Genomic DNA, 26824 nt, shown 5'->3' with positions numbered 1-26824 from the left:
AAATGGCTTCTTCAAGCACACAAAAGGAAGAGCCAATCTCTCTCCAGAATGTGGAGAAAAACAAATGGTTCAGTGGGCACATGCAGAAAACTTCAGTTCACACGAAATATTACTATGTAGTTTAGTATTCATGGGGCAAAATGCATCGATTGCCTTTCAATGGCTACTAAGCATTAAGGAAACAAATCAAAACTCATAGCAAGCTAAACATTGACAAAATTCAAGTGTTCAAAGTAAATTCTAACTACTGTCCTTAAGAATAAAGGCTACCTACATCCTTTTCTGTGACATTTTCTTAGATTGTCAGCTACATATGTCAGCCAGGGCCCACCAGTACTATGTGCACACTATTTAACATTCAAAAACAGTATCACAGTTGCAGTTAGACAGGGAACTCCCTGAGGACAGGTGTCAATCATCACCTCGGCTCCTGGTACCCAGCAAAACCCAGCAACTGAAGGTTGATGGACGTATTAACAGTGAGTCACATTCCCTCAAACCCAAGGGGGCATGGATACTAGTTCCATTCTCACTGTCTGCCTCTCTCCTCAGCTTTTTGAGGCAAATCAAACACAAGGCCCCGCAGCACACAAGACAAAGGGTAATGGCATCTGTAGTTCTGACCTGCATCTGCTTTGATGACTTTCACTTTGGGAAACTTAAGGAGAGCAGTCCGGTTTTACATTATAAGAAACCTCAGAGAGACAAAACCCTAACATATTCACAGAAGTTACGGTGTACAGTGAGGTTTTTACCTTTCGAGTTGTTCACTTCACTCTGTCTTCTACATTGGGGCAGGGAGGAGCTTACAGAGGAGGAGAACTGTCACCCCACCACACAGGAGTTTTTAGGTCAACGCCAAGTGACACCAGCTAGTCCCACATTCAGTCCTACGATGACAAGAAGAAAGGAAAAGTTCATCCTCAAATTCACACTGACTCCAAGGTAAACTACCCATTCTCCAGTGCGCTGTGGTCGAGGCACATCTGGAAGGAGAGACAGTAAGAAAGCAATCAATCAAGACCGGGGAGAGAAAGCAAACCGAGCAAACTCTAAACACAAGTCAGAGAAAAGGACTGGAAATCGACCCTGCCGGGAACTACACACGCTAGTGGCGACTAGGGTACCTGAGAAAGTAAAATCTACCAGGCATGAAAGTGTTCTCTCAACAAAGTGTTCTTGTTTTTAACCCTTGCTACAACCAAGAATGCCCATCACAGGTCGCAAAATGGTCTTTGGCTTTTCATGTTGTCTCTGTCTGTGCCCCTGTTCTTAGAATGATGGAGATACTAGAAAATATCACAAAGCCAGAAATGTACGCAGCCATAAGCTGACTTTCAAAAATCAGTCTAAAATAAAAATCAGACTCAGTTGGTCTAGGGTGGTTCTTAACTCCATGATTCACCGCTCCCCTGGAGTCTGTAGGCAGACCTCGGAGAGGAGGGTGGCTTGGTGCCTTCAGGGGACAGATAACGCAGATTGTCACTTTGACTAATCTCTAATAATGAAGTTAGCAGAGCCTTCAACAGTGGGTGTAGTATTAGCAATCCTATGACTGTGCCACCAACGGAACCACCACACGTTTTCACGACACATTAGTTGTTGAAGATACGCTGACATAATGACACATACTTTTCCCTCATCACTACTCGGAAATCACAGTCTCATTAGACATTATTCAGCGCGTTACAAGGCAGCAAACACATTACCGTATCACCACGAACATTTTGACAACCCATCTGTACTTCTCTGTATATTATTTCGTGCATTTAAGAAGCATTCTCAGGTGGGACCCTACGCCACGTGCTCGCCAGAGTACCGAGACACAGAAACACTAAGCACCCTAGAGTCAGAGCGAGAAAAGCTTCCACAGACTCTCCTCCCATCGCACTCACGGAGGCAGAAATGGACGTCATTTTGCCCACACTGTCTCATGGCTGAAGAGGACTAGCCAAGAAACCAAGGAACATGCCTTAGGCCACAATGCAAGTCTCCGGCAGCCTAGATCGACATCAGCCTAGACGGACATCACAGCACCTACCCTCTCACTCACCGAGCTGCCTTCGTGCTGACTTTTGCTCACATATTCACAATTACCATCAAAAGTACTGCCTTGCCATTGAACACTGAAAGAAGGTATTACCTTTCAAAATTAATAGAAAACTCTAAATTCAGACATCAGACCAAAAACATGTATACAAAACAACCCCTTTTGTTCTTTGATTAAACATATTACTATAATGATACAAAAGCTGAATTTGGTCTGTTAGGGAGACAGTCAAAATAAGATTTTTTTTTAAAAAAAATTGTGCTACATAATCTCTCATCCACAGAGGTGTTCAAAGACTTTTCAGACAGGCATTAACTTGCTAGGCTGAACGGCAGCCACGAATGGTTAGAGCAGGCAGCATCACCACTTCATAGGCAGAACCAGAGAGCCAGAGATTTGTTCACAGTCTAAAGCAAGTCAGCCAGAGAGTGAACATCTTGATTCCAAGTTCAAGGGTTTTTGCCACTCTACCAGATCACCATGATCCAATATCCGCTGGTTACAATACTTGTGAAAACTCTGGGTCTTTCCCCCTACAAACTGTAGAGCATTTCCCTTTGGTTTACAGCAGCAGACATTTCTGAAGGTCAAGGGGGAAATACCCACAGAAGAAATCCAATGCATATAAGCACTTTTTTCTTTTGCTTATGTTGATTAACTAGAATCCAGAACAAAACATTCCTTTTGCTCAAGAACCCTTTCAGTGGTACTTGCCCTATAAATAGAAAACTATGAAGACTTTGGGCTTTCATGTTTAGGCCAATGACTTTCCTATCCATCTATCATATTATATAATATCATATTATAACTATGATACTCAGCACATTGGTTACAAAGACTTCCATGGCTCAATATCGAACTTCTAGGGCACAAAACTGTCAAACGCCATACACACACCTCCACATTTCTTCAGCTTCTCCAAAACAACAGTCAGTGGAGCCCTCATCCTCAAAACATGTGTGTAACACCTAACAGACCCTCTTCTTACTACGTCTCTATCAACGGAAGAAAGAGGACTTTGTTACTGGTCCCCAGGGCTATCAGATTTGCACACAAACATTTCTTCAGCGCCAAACTTCCTGATGACTGGTGTCCATTCAAAAACTTCCAAACCAACAAGACAACCATACTGAATACTGTCTAAACACTGTCTTACCCTCCAGCACCCTTTGGTCCCACGTCTCAACTATTTTACTTACTCTTATTACCTGCTATAACTAACTCGTCGCTCTGTGTTCCCGACACAAGAGCCCAAATCTCTCTCACCCAAACAAGCATTTAATTCCATAATCTATCAAATGCTAACAAATACTCAATCAAACGGACTTTTTACATGGCACTCGATCATTTTCCGACTGAAGTCACTGCCAGAGGTTGACTTGTGTTTGCCTTAACTAGAGTCTAACTTTGTATCAATTGCATCCTGCTTTGGAGACTGTCTCCACAGACAAATATTTTCCTTCATTTCTCTACCCTGCCTAATGACTTTATTAAGTACCCACCCGACTCCAATCTTAGCCTCAGAATCACTCTTAGCACTTAAAAAAAAAAAAAAAAGCTCTTCCTTACCTCCCGCAGACTTCTTTCTCATCCTCGGCAACCTTAACATAAGGTCCCCAGCAGTCCTATTACAGGCCTAGTCCTTCCCTCTAAAGTAACAACCAACTCCTAGGACATCTCCATTTCACCAAGCTCACCCAACACTTACCAGTGACATCTTAATAGTCTTTGCAACTTTCAAAGGCCAGCCAGCGTCTAGGGCTCCACTTTGAAAATCACTGGTGTGTTCTACGACCCCCACAATGACTCAGTGACCTAGACATCGCCAGCTCACCTGCTGGAACCCTTTACAACTCAGACATTCCTCTAGGCTTTCACCTCCCCCATCCCCTCAACAAGTCACTGGCCTGCGGAGTCCCCTTTCCCCCATGCATCTCCGGGGTCTTATAGACCCCACCAAACTCAACCAGAAACCCCTAATTTCGCGCTCCTTCTCCTGTCTATCGCCCCTCCATCCCAGGACTCCGAGACGGTCCTCTCCCCTCAGGTAAGCGCTCCAAGCACAGCTTTGGGACACAATCTCTAAAACCCCGAGAGATGCCCCGGTCTCTCCCTCAGCTCCCGAGGCTTCCCTGCCTCCCCCAACAGGTTCCTCCAGACTCAAGCCGCCAAGCCAGCGCCCCGACCCTCGGAGGCCCCCTGGCCACACGCGCACGCGGACCCGGCCCCCGCCGCGCCGGCCCGCCCCTCCCCCTCCCCGGGGCCACTTACCCCGGGCCGGAGCCGGGGAGGGGCGGGCGCGGGCGGGGGCTGCGGTCCTGGGCTGCTCTCAGCCCCGGGGGGCCGGGGCCGGGGCCAGCGGCAGCGGCGGCGCAGCGTCTCCCCCAGGCGGCGGCAGCAGCGGCGGCGGCGCCGTCCCACTCCCGCAGGCACACATAGGCTCCATTGTCCGCCGGCGCCTCCCCCTTTCCGGCTCCCCCTCCCGGGCCCGCCCCTTCCCCCTCCCCTCGGCCCTCCCCCAGCCGCACCGCGCCACGAAAGGTACCGCGGGCCCCGCCTCGGATGCGAGCGGAGGCGCGCCCCTCCCCCGGCCCGCCCGGCGGGGAATGGGGCCCTGGCCCCGCCGCCGCCAGGTCCCGCCCCCTCCGGGGGAATGCCTCCCGTCCCCCTGCCCGAACGCGCTCGATGGTACCAGCCCGCCGCGGCCTCCAGCCCCTCCCGCGCCTGGCCCGGGAGAAGCCGCCCTCGCCCCGCCCACCAGGAGGCCCCGCCCCCGTCCCAGCGCTACACGAGGGCCCGCCCTACAGGCACCGCCTCCTGCTTTGCATGGCCCCGCCCGCCCGCCCCCGCCCAAGTTAGTCACCGGGTCCCCCGTGGTGACGCCCACCGCCCGCTTTAAAGCCGCAGAACCCTCTTTCTCAACTAAAAGATCCTCCCGCAGGACCCGCGGGGCGGGTGGCGCGGCGGGGAGGGTCCCTTCCTTCCCTCGCCCTCCTCCCGACGCTCACTCACTCGGACTCCCCACGGCCTCCGGCAGTACTGGGAGCCACCGAAGGGGACTAGAAAAGGCGCGGAAGGGGGAAGGGCAGAGTGGAATTTGGCCATCTTTGACAGAAACTAATTGGGAGCTGTTGAAGGAACCGGTCTTCCCTCACTCTCTCGCCGCTCAGGTCCGGGCCTAGTCCCCAATCTTCATGCCACCTCCTCACAGCTCTACGCAGCGATTCCGCCCTGGCTCTGCCAGCCCTCCCACCCGCCTCTTGGTGTCTGCTCTACCTTTGCCAGGGCCGGCTTTCTTCCCTCCGGAGAGCAGGCCCCCTCGGCTGGCGCTCTTCTCCCGCTTTTCCAGAGCGGACTCTCAGGGGTCCTGCAGGCGCGGTGGCGACTGCAAGGTCTCCTTCACCTCGGGCCCCGCCCCGCCCCGTTCTGCCTGGCCATCACTACCTAGGGTCCCCAGAGGGCACCTTCTGCTCTGACTCCCAGGTCTTCCCCCATCCGCAGTATTACTCCCTTAATGTTTCGAAAGAGCGTTGTTGTAAAGAATTGAAGCCGGTTCGTTCAGCCCTATTCCCAGTGAAGTGCGATGTTTGCTCATTAGATTGCACTTTTTTCACATCATGGTTTAAAGCTCAGATTCCGGTTATTCCTATTTCGTGGGGCCGGTTTTACTACCGTGAGCAGCCGTCTTTACTGTCTGCCCTTCCCTACAAAACCCTACTTTGCAGAGTCAATCTTAAAGATGTTTCTGCAACTCTGTGCACTGGTCCAAAGCTTTTCTAACACAGTTGAATGAATTCAGTCTACCTGAGAAGGTACATAATCTCCCCGAAGGTGGATGCAAGCAACACAGCCAAAAGACCTACCCACATACTATCTATTCTTCTCTTGCCCATGGATTTAACCAGAACAGCCTTTTCTGCCTCAGTTTTTCTGTTTATAAAATAGGGACCCTTCCTTGCAGTGCCCTTTTAAGGAACAGTGCTGTTGTAAAGGATGGTATAAGAGAACCCTAAAAGACAAAGTTCGTTCGCTACTTTCCAAACGACTCAGAACTCATGACTGGCCAAGTGAGTTTCCATATAATTTCTCCCTGGCTTAGAATCTGAACAACTATGGCAAGATATTTTCTCTTTGTGTTCTGTTGAGACCGAGTTTATACACTTTAAAGAGTCGGGTAGATCTAAATAATATAAACCTGAGAGCAAACAAAGGAGTTTAAATGACAAAATTGTTTTGGGGGGATTGGTTAGGGATGTTGTCAATATTTGGCCTTAGAAATTAGATTCAAGGCTGGGAAGTGGTGGCGCACACCTTTAATTCCAGCACTTGGGAGGCAGAGGCAGGGGAATCTCAGTGAGTCGGAGGCCAGTCTTGTCTACAAAGCAGTTCCAGGACAGCCAAAACTGTTAAACAGAGAAACACTGTCTTGAAAAACCAGAGGTTGGGGGAGAGGGTGAGAGGGAGAGAGAGAGAGGGAGGGAGAGAGAGGGAGAGAGGGAGAAACAGAGAGAGAGAGAGAGAGAGAAGAAAATAGATTCAACATAGCTAAGAACCTTTGTAAAAGAGGTGCGAGGAAAAGTCGGGTATGCATATGAGATAAGACAAACAAACCAGAAATATGTAAAAAAAACATTTGGGATTGCTAATATAAGTAAAAGGGTCTCAGATCATATGGAGTATATCACTAAAAGGAAACTACTGCCAAAATATTTCTTTCCTAGTTAGGGTTATTATTGTTGTAATGAAACGCATAGCCAAAGCAATGTGGAGAGGAAAGTGTCGCACGGACAATAAAAACCCAGAGACAGGTATTGGGGTTCAACTTGAAAAACAGAAAAGCAAAGCAGTCAAGCCACTGGAGAAGTCTTACCTCTACAAGGCTGGGCAACCACAGACTAAGCAGACTAAGCCTCTCACTCCTCCCATTTTATATTCCCTGTAGGACTGGGATCGAGTAAAGGTGAGGTACTACCACCTGGATTTGTTTCTGCATTGATCTTGTGCAGCCCAGGATTGCCTTGATTTCACAGGGATCCATCCGCTTCTGTCTCCCAAATCCTGGGGATAAAGGTGTGTGTTACCACTGCCTGGCCTCTAGTGGCTTAGCTTTGCCCTTCTGATCTTTAGGCAAGCTTTATTTATTAAAACATAAATTAAATATCACTATAGGAAAGGGTTTATTTGGCTCATGCTTTCACATCACACTGTTCATCATCGAAGGAAGTCAAGACAGGAGCTCAAACATGGCAGGAACCTGAAGGCAAGAGCTTATGCAGAGGCCATGGAGGGGTACTACTTACTGGTTTGTTCCTCGTTGTAATAGTCTGTTCTGCCCCTTTAAGAGACAAGCCCCGCCCACTCCCTCCCATGTCCACTGAGGCAGGCTGATCTTCCTCTTCCAGTCTGAGCCCTTTCCTTTTCCATCGCTCCTCCAAAGAGGCAGCTTTTGCCTCTCTTCCTCCCCCCCACTCCTCTCCTCCCCCTATTTCTCTCTCTCTCTCTCTCTCTCTCTCTTCCCTTCCATAACCCACTAAATAAATATCCAACCTCATTTTTCATGGTGTGCCTATCCATGTCTCTGTCTCTCACCTGCTACGTGGCTCCTGCAGCATGGTCTCATGCCTGCTGCCTGCCACTGCCCAAGGACCTGTGGCAAGGTCTCATGGCCTGATGCCCACTGCCGCCACTTGGGGACCTGCAGCGTTTCTGCCACTGCACCCCTCGGGGACCCTTCAGCATTTTATCAGCACCATTTTATTTAAACCACAACATCGGTAATGGTAAAAATAAAATGGTGCAGGTCCTTGAGTGGTGGCAGGCAGCGGGCAGCGGGTCCTGAGACCACGGTGGGCCACAAAGGCAGTCGGTCCCAGGCAGGCAGCTCCCGAGTAGCCAGTGGGCCATGAGGGCCAGTGGGTCCTAGGCAGGGAGCACCTGGTGGGGCAGCCAGTCCCATGAGGAGCTGCAGCTGTGGCAGGTGAGAGACAGAGACAGGTAGGCACACCATGCAGAGAAAAGTGGGTATTTATTTAGTGGGTTATGGAAGGAAAGGGGAGAAGGGAGAAGAGCAGAGAGAGAGGGAAAGAAAAAGAGAGGAAGAGAGAGAAAGAAATAGGGGGAGGAAAGGGAGAAGGGAGAGAGGCAAAAGCTGCCTCTCTTTGGGAGAGAGATGGAAAAGGAAAGGGCTCAGATGGAAGATTAGTCTGCCTCAGTGGACAGGAGAGGGCAGGAGGGAGGGGGCAGGGCTTGTCTCTTAAAGGGACAGGACAGCCCATTACACTTGTGGCTTGCTCAACCTGCTTTCTTCTAGAACCCAGAACCATCAGTGGCAGGGATGGCACCACCCACAATGGGCTGGGCTCTCTCCCATTAATCACTAATTAAGAAAATGCCCTAAAGTCAAGTCTTATGGAGGCATTTTCTCAGTTGAAGTTTTTCCTCCTTTAAGATAACTCTAGCTTGTGTCAGGCTGACCTAAAACTAGCCAACATAACTAGGGTATTCCAATTCAGGTCACCGCTAGTCAGCAAGCTGAACAATAAACAATGACAATAATGTACTTACAAAAAAAGAAAAAGAGCCTTAACTACTTTTTGCTACACAGTAAGCTTTCATACAGCCATGTGTTAAAGTTCAAAATTATTTACGGAATCGAAAGGAAAATGAAGATGAGGATCATATGCAACACTGGGATACAGGCAATAACATCAAGACCTTAAACCTGCTAAAAAGCAGCAAGTGTAAAGGCTAGCTTCGCAGTCATGGGAGTTTAGCTATATTGCGTACAGGACAGAAATGTGTTTTAAAATATCATTTATTCTGCACAATAGTTTTTTTTAATTTTATTTATTTATTATGTATACAATATTTTGTCTGGATGTATGCCTGCAGGCCAGAAGAAGGCACCAGACCTCATTAGAGATGGTTGTGAGCCACCATGTGGTTGCTGGGAATTGAACTCAGGACCTTTGGAAGAGCAGGTAATGCTCTTAACCACTGAGCCATCTTTCCAGCCCCCTTTGTTTTTTGTTTTTTTTTTTTACTAGAACATTTGCTGTCTGAGTTTTCTGACCTGCACACGTCTCCTCTCACTGGACAAAGACTTGCTTTTGGTGTAAAAGGGCCTGACACACTGGATATGCATAAACGCTAAGAGATAATGGAGAGATCCTTCTAAAATATCTTGTAAACAGAGGGCTCATGGTGCTTCTGCTACTTGAGAAACTCTGTGAAATCCTCCTTGCTCCAAATGGTAAGGCTGATAAAAAATAAAGGCATTTCATAACCTGGATTTGACTTTTCTCACTGACTCTTGCTTTTCGTAAGGACAGTAAACATGCAGTAGCCTCCAAGCTGGGACGATGCAAGTCTGACTTCCTAGTTTTTCCACAGATTGTCATATTTGCAACATTATTTAAATTTGTCTCCCAGCTTTCCCAACACCTATTTTCTCTCCCTTCTTTCCTTCCTTTCTCTTTCTCCCCTCCTTCCTTCTTTCCTTTTTCTTTTGTTTTTGTTGTTCTTGTTGTTTGAGACAGGGTTTCTCTGTGTAGCTCAGGCTGTCCTGGAACTCACTCTGTAGACCAGGCTGACTTCAGACTCAGAGATCTACCTGCCTCTGCCTCCTGAGTGCTGGGATTAAAGGCGTGTGTCATCACTGCCCAGCCATAGACACCAATTTTCAAGTTGGAGGGACAAGTATTCTTGTTTCCTCCATTCTTGATAAGCATGCCCAAATACTATGATTGAGAGAATCCATCTTGTTTCTCAGATGACAGGTGTTTTAATATTTTTGTATGAATGTGGGTGTTTCACCTGCATATATGTCTGTGCCTCACATGTGTGTAGTACCCACAGAGACCAGAAGAGGGTGTCTTTCGGATCCCCTGGAACTAGAGTTATAGAAGACCAGTGTAGCCACTATGTGAGTGCTAGGAATTGAACCTGGACCCTGTGGGAGAACATGGCAGTGCTCTTATCTACTGAGCCATCTCTGCAGCTGACAGTTTTGATGTGGAAATTGAATGCTTTGCCAAGACTGCACTCACTGTGAGGGACTTGGATTTGAATCCAGGACCCTAGAGCACTGTCCTAACTTCTAGGAACTGCTCATTCCCAACGTGTTTATGAGTGACCATAGGAGAGAACATGCAGTTGCAGTTACCTTAAGGAGTCCTGGAATTAAAACTAAGGAGGCTTAAGCCCTAGGGCCAGCTGGTGTCAGGGCTACAGGAGTTCCCAGTAAACTCTTGCCATGGTCAAGGCCCTCAGCATGCCCATAGGTTCTTATTGTTAGAGCTCATTCCTTCCTAGTCTACTGTGCACTCCACACTGTGCAGAACTGGTGAATTTCAAGGCTAAGGGAATGCCACTGAGGAGCACACTGACTGAAAAATGCAGGGTTAGACTGGAATGGCATCTTGTCACTTGCCCAATGCTGTGGTGAGTTAGCCCAGGTACCGCTTCTTAACCTGCCCTGAAGGAAAAACAGTTCTCCGTTAAAGTCCGTGGAGGAATCTCAGAGCTTCAACCTTGCCTGAAAATGAAGGGCTAACTATCCTCTTCATGCAGTAGGAGTCTGTCGTGTTCCTTTCCCTCCTGCACCTTCGCCTGGAGCCACCAGCTCTCAGCATGCAATCATCCTGATTGCAAAATTCTCATGGAGGTGACATGTAGAGCCTCCAAGAAAGTAACACCCTGTTTTATTCCATGTGTCAGCCTGTATGGTTGTATTTCTTATCTCCTCATTGTATTCCCTAAAATCCCAGCTGTGTGACAGTCAACCAGCCTGTGTTCCAGAGCCCTAAGTGGAGGGCATGGTGCTGATGGACTCCCCACCTTCTCCAATCTGACTACAGTCCATGTAGCAACAACTAGCAACCCGAGTGCCAGTGTGCTTCAGCGGCTTAAAGTGCTCCTCCCCAAAGCCCTTATGTATGTCTTCATACATAAAATACAAATAACAACAACAAAAACCATGTGTGTGGATATTTGGCCTGCATGTATATCATGTGTGCTTGATACCCTCAGAGGCCAGAAGAGAAGAGAGAGTTGGATTCCCTAGAACTGGAATTAAATCTGATCTTAAGCCACCATGTGGGTTCTGGGAATGGAACCCAAGTTCTCTGGAAGAGTAGCAGTGTTCTATACTGCTGTAACTGCTGTGCCATCCCTGCATTGCTGAGTATTAAACCTAGGGACCAATGCCTGCCAATCAGGGGCTCCACCACTGAGCTATAACCTAGGTTTCCATACCAGTTCCTCAAACCTCTCCTTAGAGTCCTATTTCCTCTCCCTTGTCCATTTCCACTAATTTGTTATTTCACTTTTTTTGTTGTTGTTGTTTTTAACTGCTTCCCCAAACAACAATTCTAGATGCTTCTGCCACCCTCATTTGATTACCTTCCAGACCAGACATTTTCTTAGGCTTCTTGTCCCTCATCTACACATGTTTAGTTTTTGCTCTTGGGCCCCTTCCATTTCACACAATCTCTTTTCAGCTTCTCTGGAACTGTCAGCCAACCATTTCATGGTTTTTCACCACCATGGTTTGCATGCAGGTTGCTGCCCTTAGCCAGGCAGCCTCCCTTGGACCCTTGACCACCCATCCTTCCGGCAGTGAAAGTCCCTACTGCCTGTGTGCATCTGTGCTTTTTCCTACATTTGGACTGCCAGACGCCAGCACTAGCACAATCGTAAGCCAGAAAGTGGATCCCAAGCAAAATTCAGACAATGAAACACCAAGCGTACCTAGTAATCCCTTTATATGTTCTCATCGCTGCTGGTATCGTTTCCCCAGAAAAGATTCCAATTTTGATCTGCACTGCTCCTGCTTTGCAAGGTCAGTCTTGTTTCTTCCCACTTTGGGAGAATCATGCAAAGTTTTTGGTCTCTAATGTGACTTTTATCTCTTCAGTAACATCTTAAAGCGATACCCACTTCATTTTTGTCTTCATCCAAAGTCATTCAGGAGGTGAGTGGTTCCCTTGTTTGTAAATACTCCAGCCAGATTACCAAAACACCCTCCCGATCCACCTAACCCAGCCGCCAAGTCCACCGCCAATGATATTCCCACCTCTGTTACCCTCCCTATCCATCCTAACCCAGCTGCCAAATATTCCCACCTCTGCCTTTTCCTCCAGTTTTTAGCCCCCAAGGGGCTGCTTGCTAGTCTTGGTTTGTCTTTTGCAGCTGCTTCCTAAGGTCCTTCATTCTTTGGTCTTCTTCCTTCTCCTGTTCTTTCAACTTTGGCCATCCCCTCTTTGCATAGGACCAGCAAACCCAGGGTCTAATTCAGGCCTTACTTGAATTTGATGCTGCATTTCTAGCTGGTCCCCGTGAAGAGGTCGGAACTGAATTCACCATCTTTCAAAGCCAAGTCACCCTCCTCAACTCCCTGTAGTTTCCCTTAGGCCCCAAACTTTGGGGATAACCCTGGCCCTGTCTCCCCTGCTCTGTGTATTCCTAGCCACTTGTGTTCATACATTCCTCCTCTAACCAATTTATTGTTTTTTCTGTTTCCAAGTCGGGACTGTTGGACAGAAAACCCTGGTTCCAGTCTTCCTAAAGATGTCTATGCAACTTTAGCTTATACAAGGCCTGTTCCTCTAGCCACCTCTCATTGCTGAGGTCACCTTGGTTCTTTGGTGCCCATCTACTCTAAGGTCTAATAATGGTATAACAGCAATAATAGTGACTTTAGACCTATGGGTCTAAATGTTTAGACCAATGTTCTAAAGTTTGAACATTGAACTATACTTTGTAGCCAGGAAACTTCAGGTAACAGCCCCCCTTTCTTTTTTCTCACGTATTTCAGTTCTTTCTGTCGCCATGTTTAGAAAACACGCCTAAATATGAAGCCTTGAATATCACTAACCTCTTACTGTACGTCCCTGGGCCCCACCCCCAAACCTGAGAGCAGACTCTTATGCCTGTTTTGTTTCTGAATCATTTATCATTGCTATATTTATCAAGCATCTACTAAATGCAGAGCATATTGAGGCATTAAAAAAAAAGATTTAGATGTGCAATCCTGTGTTTGAGGCTCATCAGACTTGGAGAATTCGTTCATTAAAAAATTAAAATGTTGAGTAACTGCCCATTATGTGCCTTGTGCAAAATACTAAAGAATCAAAATAGAAAAGGAAATAGAAGGCACCCTCCCCCCCCCCGGTGTTGGAATCTGGGGGTCTACCTAATTAGGAATACTGATAAGTAGACATTTATAATCAGCTATAATAATTGATATGGATAAATACCGGGTGGCGGATGCATGCAAAAGAGATGTATCCAGGTAGACAGGAGAATTAATGCAAAAACAGCCAAGCAGAGTCTTCCGAACGTGTAGGAGTCAGCGAAGCAATGGGCAAGGGTTCGGCTGTGTGACAATGTATATAAATAGCCACAGTGCAAGAAAGGAGGTGATAAATAAATGGCAGAGCATAGGCAAAGAAGCAAAAAGGCAATCAGAAGAGATTGCTGCTGTTTGTGTGTGTGGGGGAGCACGGGAACGTTGCTTCCTTGAGGTAGAGGCATTTGAGGCAAACTGAAGGTCAGGTAAGGTAGATTCAGACGGGCAGCTGAGCCAGCACCGCCCACCCGCCATGCAGTGTCCTGCTTAGCAGACGGACAGCACCTTGTCTGCTGTGATGATGTCGAGGTTTTCCTCATAAAGCGCACTCCTCCGCTTTCCCCGATGGGCATCTGGTGAGAACTACCTCTGGGTGGGTGGAGGGGCTCTTAGTGAAGCTGCCTGAATTTGAGTCCCAGCTCTGCCACCAGTAAGCTGTGAACTTAGGAAAAGAATTTGACTATGCCAGACCTTGTGGCATGGAGTAATGGTAGTTTTCTTCCTCAAGCATTGTGGGAATAAATGACCGTGAGCAGCTACATACAAATAGTGCCCGAGACAAAGTAACTATCCTAGAGATGTTGGTTATTGTTAGGTTTGGTTACCTCCAGATAGTCCAGAGATGGATGAGCTGGAGAGAGATTTTAGGGGTACTCAGAAACCCCCCCACACACAATGTTCCCTTCAGGCTTGTACCCAATCTCACTCTCTGAGATCTCCTTAATGCTCTTAGCACATTCCTTTAAACTCTGCCATTAGAAATTCATACCTTCAGATATAAGATATCACTTCCCCAAGCCTTTGGGGGAAAACTCAATAAAGGGTTAACTCCACTTTATTCTGAGAAGCTACCTGGCCATAATCACACCCTCCATAGTTACACACTGCAGCAAAGGAATACTATGGGATGAAAGAAAAGGCTAACTCTGAAACCTAGAGGTACTTCATCAGAAACTGAAGCCAGGCAGATGCTCAGAGGGCTTTCTGAGGGGGGGGGCAGCCCTTCTGGAATTGGAGGAAGGGGTTGGAATTGCAGAGAAACCCCAAGAAATCAGTGGAAAACAAAAAACAAGGGCTTTAGTGTCCAGAGAGGCAGGTTTCGTCTACTTAAGTAGCCCTGACCTTGATTTGGGGAGTCTTCATCACCCCCTTTCTCCTCTCTGTGCTGTTTGAGAATAAGTAATTTTGGTCAGAATCAGTCTCGACTCATAGGAATTGAGGGCGCTATACAGATGACCAAAGACCCTGGGTTACATTTTTTTATTATTTTGCATGTTTGATCTTCGATCGTCGATCATTTGTGTTAAAGTAAGCAGGAGTGAGGGAGAGTGTAAGAAATCTTACACTTTGATTGAGGAAACAACAATAAAAAATGTTTAATAACAGTTAGGAGCTCAATTGAATTACAGGCATACTAAAACCCACAGACTTCCCGAGAAAAGGAAGACAAAGCATGAGTCAAGAGTCTGGGGAAAAGAATGACAATTTCCTGAAGGGCCAAAGGTTAAAATGACCTTGTAAGAATGGGACTCGGTGGATGCAGGAGGAACGGATGGCCAGGAGGGACAGGCAAGGTGCCATGTCAGACACTAGAAAAGGACACAGTAGCCATGTAGCTGTGGATCAGAAAACAGGAATGACAAAGGACATTAGAAATGATCAGAGTGACAGCTGTCTTTTACAGAGCTGTTAGCACAGGCCAGCCACGCGCCCAAACAATTTATCTTATTTAATACTCAGGAAACCCCCTGAGGTATGAACGGCTTTATGGGAGTAAAGGACCTTTCTTATTCAGAAAGGTAGGTGACGAAAACCTGCAGCTAAGTGTGGAGCTGAGGTTAAAAGCAGTCGGTTTGAGGTGGAGCTGGCTCAATCCACCACGCAGCCTCTGTCTGAACACATGGTAGGGTCATTGGCGAGGACAGTTAGGTAAATATAATGGGAATCGGGGCTGCAGAGGTGGCTTAGCGGCTAGGAGCGCTTGCTGGAGGACCCAGGTTTGGTTCTCAAGCATCCACCGCAGGTGGCTCACAACCACCTGCAACTCTAGCTTCAGGAGATCTTATGCGTTCTTCTGGCCCCCAAGGGCACCTGCACAGGAGGGCATACACCCTCAAAGACTTATACACGTAAAAGAACAGAAATTAAACCTCTTTTTTAAAGATACGGTGAGAACTGATTAAAAGAAACAATCCAGGGAAAGCAGATAAAAAAGATACATTGCTAATTTAAAACAAGAAGCGGAAAGGTTACAGTTGACTCAACACTGTGCAACAGTCTCCTTACGGCATCCTTCTGACTGTGACTTATAATTGTGTACCGACTTCACAGATGAACAGACCAATCTGGAGAGGGGAAATAACTTGCTCCGACTTCACAGCTGTTAAACAGCACAGAGATTCAGACTTAAATGTGCGGCTAGGGGCGAAACCTGTGCTGTACCTGCCTCCCCTTGAGTAAGGGAGACCCACGTAGCTATCATTTGCACAGCATTCTTCAAAGCATTTCCACATTCTCAGCCATGTGTGAGCCTTATGCAAACCACGTGACAGGGCCAGGAGCTGGCTAGCTCATGAGAAGCGGTAATAATACAATCATTAACACTCTAAGCCAAGGCTGATCTGAGTGCTCTCCCTGTACCTGGCATCATGCTAAGGGCTTTCTAAGCTAATTCTATTAGAGAACAACTCTATAACTCCGCTTCTATTATTAGCTCACTTTGCTCACGAGAAAAAATGGGGGCTCGGGGAGGTTAATGAAAGAACAGGGCTTTGAGAAACTACAGGACCAGCTCACGATCACGTGATGACCAAGGCTGCTGCTGAGGATGCGCAGAGTTGCCTGGCTTCGCACCCACACCCGCCCTTTCTTAGCATGTTGCTATTCTACCTATTAACCTGCAGCATCGGGATGGGAGGTTTGCAGAGCAAACAACTGGCAAGGAAAGCAGCGAAAATACACATCTAGGGTTAGATCCCTGGGTATGAGATGTTGCAGGCCCTGAGAGGGAAAGGAGGACATTTTGGAACTGGCCGAGAGCAACACTGTAGCAGCTCTCTTCTGCCGGCGCATTAGCAGGGGTGAAGTGGCGGGGGGCAGGACTAACATAAACTGTATTTCTAGCTTAGAAACTGATAGAAAAGGGGCACTGTGGTCAGAAAAGGGAGGGCTGAAAAATTCCCCGATCTGTAGTTAGATGCCACCACATACTAACTATGGATGGTTACAATGAAAAGTAGGCAATATCAAGGGTTGGTGAGGACAGACCCAAGCTTCCACCCTCAGTCCCTCCCTCCCTCCGTTCCTCCTTCCCTCTCTCCCTGCCTCCCTCCCTCCCTTCTCTCTCTCTCTCTCTCTCTCTCTCTCTCTCTCTCTCTCTCTCTCTCTCTCTCTCTCATATAGGAATGTAAAATAATGCAGCCACCTTTGAATATAATTTTCTTGTTTCTTAAAACATCAAACCTGGTTAGGCGGTGGTAACACATATCTCTGAGTGCGAGGCCAGCCTGGTCTACAGAGTGAGTTCCAGGACAGTCAGGGCTACACAGAGAAATCTTGTCTCAGAAAAGGAAAAAAAAAAAAAAAAGTTAGACCTGAGTTTTCCATGTGTCCCAACAATTCTACTTCTAGATTTCTACCTAGGAGAAGTAAAAACACATTCCTCAAAAATCTTGCCTGTGAGTCTTCACAGAAAGTCAAAAGGTAGAAACACCATAAATGCTCAGTTGATGAGCATTTATGTATTTGGTTTATATATGAGCATTTATTTGGTTTATGTATGTACAAATCAAATGTGGGACATCGTTTATCAGAAAAGAAAAAAAAATAACACTGACACACTAGAATGTAAATGTATCTCGAAATGACTGTGCTAAATGAAAGATGTGATATTCAAAACCAAAACCAAACCAAACCAAAACAAACCTTGTGTGTTGCTTGATTTCACTTACATGAAATGCCTAGAAAAGAATTCACACAGGAAGTGATTAGTGTGGGAAGGAATGAGGACTCATCACAACGGGAATTTGGGGAGGTGGTAGTGTGGGGATTAAACTCTGGGCCTTGTGTGCTAGGCGTGTGATCATCTACTAAGCTACATCTCCTACCTACAAACAGGCAGCCATCGTATGAAGCAAATGCGCTAGTCACAGGATGACAGTGGATAGCATGAGGAAGTGGCCTCTTTATGAAAGTTATGAAACTCTTACTAAAGAAATAAGAGTTAAAATTTAGAATTATGAGTGGAAGAAGAGACCCCCCTCCATACCAGGGAGGTGACAGCGGAAGCTGGAGACCAGAGGTGACAGCTGGCTGGACTTCGCAGACGAAAAGGCGCGCAAGAAACTAAGACGATGCCACAGACAACACCTCAGCCTTACTACCTTAAAGACAATGAGTACCCGTGCAGGAGGACCAGAGTCCAGACTCCAACACCCACAATGTTCTGGTTGTACCGCTGCCTGTCACCTCAGCTCTGCAGTGAGTGGAGACGGAAGATCTCTGGGGTGTGCTGTCTTCCAGCCTAGCTGAGAAAACACAATCTCCAGGTTCAGTGAGCCTTGCCTCAAAGGAGTACATAGTTGCTGAGTGACAGAGGAGGGTACCCAATGCCCTCTTCTGGTCTCTGGCTGCATACATAGGCACATGCAACTGTAACACACATGTACACATATGCCAAACAGAGACAAACAGTCACACACATGACAATAAATAAACAAACAAATAAGTAAGTAAAATCTTTAACTAGAGTTTTAAGAAGTCAGTATCAACATCTTGGTAACAATGTGCCCTGTTCTCACTAAATTTTACTTATATCCTTTAAGCCCTGCATGGCTTAAACTGTGGGCTATGGCCAGCTGTGGCACAGCTGGAAGGTGTGGGGAGGGGGTATAATAGAAACATTGGCAATAGTGAAAGGTTCCTAATCAAAACAATCAAAAGTAATTCAAAATCCAAATGCACAATGAACCCAAGTTGAGCACACAGTATGGTCAACCTGCCCTGCCCAGATCACATGACACCAACAAAAGGGGCTTGAAATACCTAGCTCACAATTCAGACTATCATATGCTACGAACCGCCGTGGCCTTTCTGGTACACAAAAAGATTTCTGATCTTGTAGGAACATAATGGTTTATGGGAAGCAAAGACTTTTCATATTTTCCTACTGTCTTTCTTCAGCGTGTAAATATCAAAAGAGTGTGACTTTGAACAGTATTGTATCAGTGCGTTTAGTTTAAGAAACTCCTATTCATGCCCTTAATTTCACAAGTATTTATTAATACTTCATTAGTATTATTATTAATAATTCATAGTATCTGTTTTGCTTACAGGAGATCTAGAACTGTATACATTATCCGTGGCTTTTAGTTGGGAACATTTAGAAAAAGTCATGTATGAATAACACAAAGACATGTGAATGTTCATACCTGTTTTCACTCTGGTTTGGAGTCTATTAAAGTTATGTCGTCAAGATTTTAGTTTAAATAACTTTTTGTTATTGTTTTATGAGACAGGGTTTCTATATTTATTTATTTATTTATTATGTACGCAGCATTCCTTCTATGCATGCCTACAGGCCAGAAGAGGGCACCAGACTTCATTACAGATGGTTGTGAGCCACCATATGGTTGCTGGGAATTGACCATATGTATACATAATAAATAAGTAAATATTTAAAAAAAACTGGACTTTGCTGTTTTCTTGGAAAAATAATTTGGAAAAACGGTGGCTCTAGTTCATCGCTTTCTTTGATAATTTGTCTGGTAGCAGCCTGGCATTAGTAACGAATCTAACGCGGTTTCTCCTCAACAGCATGGTACTTGTCAGGAGACTGGTAAAACTGGGAGGGAACCGTTGCTGGGTTTGTTTCCCCTGTGCATTGAGCTCAAACAAAAGCATATCACTCTCTAAAAGTCCTTCTGCCTGAGTGGCTAGAGTTTCATAAAAGACATTAAATGAATTTTGGTTTGCGATTAGTAAAGAGTTTCCAAAATGGCCTTAAACATGCTTCTGTCATCATATACTAACTATTTAAGGGATGTGGCATTCTCAACATTGACAATGGTAATATCATATCCACCAACACGGAAAAACACTGGAGAGGCTCTGCATCCTGCATTATCAAATATTCAACCAGGATTTAATTCTTTATATATAAAACCAACAAGCACATCTGCCTCATTAATGTGCAAAATTGCTTTCATCTTTAATAAATGGTAAAGTTATATGCATATCAAAAAACTGTTCTAAAATATAGTTTTATGATATATTTTTAGTAAAAGATTATTTTATAGAGCTATATATCCAGGGTGGCATACAAATCTGTCAGATGAAAACAGGTCACAAATACAGAAGGTTTCAAGAAGCCTTCCTTCACTGAAGGAAGGAACCCCTGCCCCGCCCCAAATCCTAGGCTAAATCTGCCTGTGGAAAGTCGCCTCTAAGGGACTCCATATACAGGGTAACTTGGAATGGACTGAAAACTTTTCTCTGTGTTTGGTGTTAAAAAGAGAACTATACAAACACTTAGACCCAAACTAGTTATCACGCCAGCATTAGGGAATGTCCCCACAGCAATGGGATGAGAGAGGCCATCTCAGTCTTCAGCTAAGAACTGCCTGATGTAGCATCCTGGGATCAAGCTGTTTGCCCCAGTACTGAACTCCAAAACCAGAAGGGACACAGAGACTTGGAGGTGAACTGCGCAATTCATTTCCTTCAGTCATGGGTATGTAATGGAGAAGGCCTGCAGCTCAGGGGCAGAGGGCTTGCTAAGCATGCATGAGACTGCGGGTTGGATTCCTAGCACCCTCTACCCCCAACCCAGATGAATAACAACAGGTCAATGTAATATGAGCAGTCTAAGATTTTTTTTTTTTTGGTCAATACGATTACAGATAATCCAAATACCATAAATCGTCATCACTATGACAATATTATAGTAGTTATTGGACCTGTCCAAAGACTTTATTAATGCCTAAATAAGAAGCATAAAATATTATTATATTGCAAATTTTGTTTGTCTATTTAGACCATTGTATTTCATTATAACTAGCTTTTAATGGTATGTATTTAATTTTTTGTACTTAAAATAATTCTGTTCATACGTTTTACAAGACTGGGTCCCATTGCACATAAGCCCTCAATGACCCTAGGGTAGAGGAACCTTTCCTGGTTCCCATCTTGAACCACTACAGGAAAAAAAAAAGAAAGTAAAAGAGAAAGAAAAAAAAAGCCTTTCCCAACGCCTGAGATCCCACCATTAGAGAACATTCCCTTTGGGTTTTTAAGATTCCCATTAAAATGCAAATGCCCCCGAAGGAGAAGAACTTCTCTGAGTGTTATTAGTTAACCCCTTAAATGGGGTTGTTTAGCAGCTAGCTGAGCGCAGCATCCTCCGATTCAATTAAACAAACGTTTATTGACCTGCGGCCACCGGGAAGGATCCAGGCTTGGGGATAGGGAGCCCATCGATCCTCCTCTGTTCCTCCCCTCAAGGATGTTTGCAGTCTAGCAGGGGAAATAAAATAGGTTCAAAAGAGACAGAGCAGAAAAACATGCTTTCCCAGACTTGCAAAGAGCAAAGTCAACTCTGCGGGAGAGATGGTTGAGAAGACAAGGCAAGCATTTCCGTGAGTGTGTTCTAGATGGGCTGAGTCTGGTCTCGGAGCTAGGCCTGTGCTAGGTCCTCAGAATACAAGCCTTCCAAATTTATTGCCCGGGGTTGAGGAGGAACAGGTGAAACAAAAGTTAGTTTGCTGCTGTGAGCTTCTCTGTCAGGATATAACAGCCCAGGGAAACACACGGCGAGAGCTTCCGGACCCAAGATAGAATCTGGCATTGTGACGAATGTGCCAAGAAGGAGGCTGAGTCCAGTAGGGCTCCTGAAGGTATACTAAGGGGCTATACTGAGGATGCTGGGGGTTCTCGGGTTAGTGGGGGAACCGCACAAGAGATGGGGCTAGTAGTAGGACCCAACACCAACAGAAGTGCTTTATTCTCTTTCCAGACAATCAGAAGGCTGTTAGAGGAGCAGGGGATGGCTGATTTGTTCTTAAATTTAACATGAGAAAAAACTTCAACAAGTGGGGACAGGGTTGAGAGAAAGACTTTCCTGGCTTGATGAGATAGGCACAAACTGAACCAGAGCACCGTGGGGTCCCGAAATCGCAGAGTGGGTGGTCCACCTGAAAGCTTGGTGGCATGAAGCTGTGTGCATGCGCGGACCGGGAAGGCAGAGTAGATCTGGTGAGCCAGACCCTCCACGGCTTGCCTACTCCCCTGGTGTTCTTGCTGCTCTGTGCCTGGAAGAAGAATGGTGGGCTGGAAAGGAGGGGTGCCCTTATAATACAAGGGGTTGGGGCGGAATCAGAAGGATCCCAGCCAAGACAGGACTTAGGGCAGCGCGCCAATTTAGCATGCAGTGTGTGGAGACTCAGCTCAGGGCTACTCCACCGGCCCACGCAAGGGTCATGGGGCCTGGATTGTGGAAATGGCAGAGGAAGCGAAGGCTAAGGACAGATGTAACTGATATCCGGGTGGGAAGGAAAGCTGAGTCACAGGTAACATCAGAGAGTTGAGGTGGGTGTTGGGAGTACCTGGGGCTTCTGTGAGAAAAGCAGGGGACTAAGATGCTTGGGGAGGAAGATGATGTGTGTTAGGCAGGAACTGTTCAGCACAGAGAACCCAGTGAGTCATAATTTCGATTTGGGGTGAGCATCCCGCTGTAATTAGAGGGATGCAGAATGGGGCCCGGGGGGGTACAAATGACACCGGACACAGGCTGAACTTATTACCACTATGTTAAGGGTCCCCCAACAAGAGGGCAGGCGGGAACTGCTCCCCTTTTCGCCTCAGGAGCTCCTGGTCCGTTTTCTTTGTCGTAAAATCCAGGCAATAACAAAAGCTATCACCCACTCATCCCTTGGGAGAGCTGCAGCGAGCAACCGATGTACATGCACAGATAAGTTTAAAGCTCTCAGCAAGAACGAAGTGTGCTAGAAATGCTAAACAATGACAAATTCACCACGATAGTAAACAAGGTACTTCTTAAAGAGCAACTGTAGTTAGCCAGGTACTAACTTTGAGTTATATAGACTCTAACAACAGGTAATTAAATCTAAACTCCCGAGTTGAGTTCTCTCATTAGAGGGTCTCAGAGTGACCCTAATACCTTCATCAAACCGAGTATTAGACTATATAGCAATTAATTAACATGAGCATTACTTTATTATCCCTTTTCTTTCTTGTACCATGCTCTGCCACTAATATCAGGAGGCACTCAACGGGCAGTCTTTGTCACGGCCCTGAGGCACAGCTTTTGGCAGAATGGTGCCATATAAAATATTCAGACCCTATGTAGAATGTGTGCAGGCTACAAGGGGAAATGGCTACCAGACACTAACATGGGGAAAGGAAAAAACGCAAACCAAAACGGATCCACTATTAAAATGACAAAGATGGCAAATCTAGTTTTAACGAAAGGAACACATCTCTAATTACAAGTTCCACACATAGCATAGCTCTTCTCATAAATCCCCCCACAAGCCCCGCTTCCCTGAAGAGCAGACCTGGGAAGTAATAACTCCCCTTCTCTGTGGTAAAATCCAATTTTCACACCTGGTAAATGAAATAACTCCACTGTGAACCAAGGGCAGGTTGGGGTGAGCCGCTAACAGAAGGTTAGGGGCTCGGCATCATGGAACGGCTCTTCTGGGAGCCCCTTCCTGAGATTTGCTCTTTTTATGCTGGTTGATGCTATTTGGCCAGAAAACCTCTAACCTGTGAGGTTACGAAGCGTAAGCCTTTATCGCCTGGAGTGGTTATGAATGAGCTCTGTGGCTCCTGGTTCAAGTATGGGAGGGCCTGGCCCTTGCTCGGTCTGTGGGTTGGTAGGACTGTTCCTGTTAGCTTGTGTACTTTTCGTAGATAAACTTGCACTGCATCCCTGACTCGCTAACCAAGAGAAGGGAGGCTGCTGCCAAAACTCACAGCCACAGTGGACCAACCAGAATCAACATCCACACTACAGGCAACTCCACCCACATGGGAGGGACCGAAAAACCAAACACAAATCCAAAATTCTAGCCAGAGTCTCTGTCTTGTGTAGACCTAAGGAAGAAAAATAAAATGGATGTCACAAGGAATTAGCCATGACTATGTACACACACACTTACACACCTGACAAAAATTAGAATGTGAAGCAGAAACATATCACAGGACAATAGGAATTTAGCAGAGGTGACATATAAATGAAGAAAAATAATACTGGAACAGTAATTAATAATTAACAAATAATACTGGAACAGTTGTTCTGTTCAGGAGGAAATTTAAAATCTTATCTCATACAACATGAAATTCCACAGCTGAAGACGTGTGTGCATAGAAATGGATCCGTTAAAATAAAAGGAAACGGATGTAAATATGTATTTATATCAACTTGGCCACAGGGATAGATGGACATTCTTAGAATCAACTCAAAGAAAAAAATAATTGGATTTTATTTCACATGAATGCAAAATTCTGTACGTGAAAATATCACAAAATTAAAAGACAGACAAGCTGATGGGAACAAAGCATTTCCAATAAATGTGACTGAAAATTAATTAATATTTTAGTATATAAAGAACTCTTGGACTGATGAGATGGCTCAGCGTGTAAAAGCACCTGCTGCCTCCTGAGTTTCAGCTCTGAAACTCACATTTTAAAGGTTCCAAAAGTTGCCCTCTGACCTTCACACCATGACATGTGTGCATCTTCATACATATGGGGATACACGCATACACAGAAATAAATAAATACATGTAATTTTAAGGTCTTAAGAAAAGAATTCCTAAAACAATGAAAAATACAAATGAAATGTAAATGACCTGAGTCTGATTTTAACGTTTCACACAGGATAGTAATAGAAAAATACCACTTAAATTCATGAAAAAGCTCGTAACTAGTAATCAAGAAAATATACCCATGTTTTGTTTAACATTAAGGCTTGGCACATGGTGAACACATGGCAAATGTTTGTGTCTGCAGGCACTGTCTCGGGTAGGGCAAGCTGACCTTGAACATAGTGCACAGCTGAAGACGATGCTGGACACCCAGTCTCTACTTCTATCCTCCCAGCACAGAGAGACTGGAGCCAAAGCCTCCACACTCAGTTTATCCAATGACTAGGGGTTGGGTCTTCACACTTTGAAGATCAGCACTCTACCCAATGCGTGGATTATCAAATGGACATTTTCATGTGTAACACTGAAGACGGCACACTTGGGCACCAATCAATAAACCACCTTCTGTAAAAGGCTAATAGTAATTTGGGGGCTTGCGGGTCACACAGTCTTTGTAGCAAAAACAACCAAAGATGGTATGGAAATAAAGCAATATGCCGAGCTTCAAATACACTGCATTCGTGGACATTCCAACATGAATTTCACACCACTTTTATTTGTTCTGGAATGTTCTTTTCCTTTTGTACTTTGCTAAGCATGTAAACAGTCAAAAAAAAAAACACCCATAGCTCCTGAGCTATACAAACACAAATGGGACAGATCTGGCCCCCAGGCCTTCTTTTGACAGCCCCCGAACCAAAGCAATCACCAGAACCCTTATAGTTGCCTCTATCTACAAGAGAGACTTTCAAAAGGCCACTCTCAGGCTTAGCAATAAAGTAATGTGTACAAACATCATTTAAAATAAAAAGTTCAAGTTCATCTTCTTTGTCCTAATTGCTGTACTAATTCTTTTTTCTGGGGATAATTTATAAGGCAAAAGGAAATAGGAAATGCAGTCCGAATTTTACAAAAGGCATCTAGAATCATTAAACCTCAGTACATTCAGATGATGAAATATTATATAGATATAAATCTTTATGGTATATGAGAAAATGCTCAGGACAAAAGAATAAACAAAAAACAAACAAAAACCTTCCTGAAAAAAAATCAGAAAAATATGTTTATCTTTCTATGCCAGTTTGCAAATGTGTAGCACACACACACACTCAGATAGGGTCATTTTCTTTCATTTCCTTTACAATTCAGGTTATTTGTATTTTTAGTTTTTCCAGGAGTTCTTTTTAAAAGCTCTTCTTAAATTCAATTTACTACGTATTTACTGTTCTGATTCTCTACTGTGAATGACTTTCACTTTTGTGATCTGGGAAATATACAAATATTGTATCTTTAAAAAAAAAGATCTGGAGAAACATCCAGATTTGGAAGTTAGCATAGAAAAAAAAAAGAAAAGCTTTTCAAATTCAACCTCGATGTACAATCCCGATAAAAATGCAATGAAAACCAGACCCAGGCAACCGAGAGCCACCAGGGTCTAAAATTCATGCAAAATCACCACAGAAGTGGTGGTGGTGGGGGTGGGGTGGGGGGGTCTGATCAAAAGCAGCTGAGGCCTGGAATCTGCAACCGGCTCTGCAGTGAACCATGCACCCAGAAAAAGCAACCTGAGACGAAAGGCTTCGTGAGGATCCAGAGTCTGGAGCATAGGGAGGCTGGGGGGACTTAGAAGCTTCTTTTTCCTACTCCTCCAATACTCATAGAACCCAAACAACGCCCCTTTCAGACTTCAGAGGAATGGGAGTCAACAGCCAACTCTTTTGTTTTGTTGTTGAGAGGCGGGCTCCTGCCTTCCAGAGGTTAATAGTACTTTAGACCTTGACCCGTGTGTACCTTTTCCTCAAGACTGTGAGCAGCAGGGGGTGCGGAGGGCAGTTGGTGGAATGGGGGGGTTCTCCTAAAGAATTTAGTCTTGTTCAGAAGGTGAACATGCAAGGAAAGCTTGGGTATCATTTTGGGGAGTTCACTGTACCCCAAGCAACACGATGCTTGTGCATCTGCCACTTGGTTCAGTTCTAAAAGTCTCCCATAAAGAGGCCTAAGCGGTTTTCATAGCAGGCAGACATAACATGACCTCCTACAGGTTAAAGGGACTCAGTATTCAGCTCCCGGTCATCTTCGTAATTATCCACATTCGAAAGCACACTGATGCCTGAAGTTCTAAAACTAGGTTTCAAAGTGGCGAGGTAGAGCGTGTGTGTTGCTATCAAATACACCTGGAACACAAAGTTCAAGATCATAGGGTGACTTACTGGCTTTCTTTCTTTTCCTTTCTGGCTTCAATTTCCCACCTATAAAAAACAGGAGCAGTAAAAACACCTACTACTCAGGAGTAATACAAGAGAACAAAAAACAAAACAACAAAAACCCCAAAGCACACAATAGACCCTCAATAAAAGGGCCAGAACTACTAATAACCCTTGCTAAGTCAAAACATTCACAAGGTCTAAGAGTTGACATGAAGGAGGGCAACTGTGAGGTCACCGGAAGAGGACTTTCCTCCCCCCTCCATTCCCAGAGCCTTCCAAGGCTTCCCTTTTCTCTTTTAGGACAACAGGTGTGAATGTGGACGGACTTTAT

General features: G+C 45.4%; 1 protein-coding gene across 6 annotated transcripts in view; it reads right to left on the bottom strand.

Annotated features, from left to right (window-relative positions):
- LOC146891290 (uncharacterized) overlaps nt 1-26824 on the bottom strand; it is a 72282-nt gene that overhangs the window by 5889 nt on the left and 39569 nt on the right. For 3 of the 6 annotated variants that reach the window (XM_085677945.2, XM_087897730.1, XM_085677949.2), the window contains exon 2: nt 756-890. The exons of 1 other annotated variant lie outside the window; for it this stretch is intronic. The gene's annotated coding sequence lies outside the window, so the exon portion shown is untranslated. Of the gene's footprint in view, nt 1-755; nt 891-4321; nt 4456-5326; nt 5442-26824 lie in introns of those variants that run through there. 2 more of the 6 variants (XM_085677948.2, XM_085677946.2) reach the window with 2 other exon arrangements.

Source organism: Myodes glareolus, chromosome 17 (genome assembly GCF_982192425.1).
Source record: "Myodes glareolus chromosome 17, mMyoGla1.1, whole genome shotgun sequence".
Lineage (NCBI taxonomy): Eukaryota > Metazoa > Chordata > Mammalia > Rodentia > Cricetidae > Myodes > Myodes glareolus.
The sequence above is the reverse complement of the archived record's forward strand: the minus strand, read 5'-3'. Positions and strand labels throughout refer to the sequence as shown.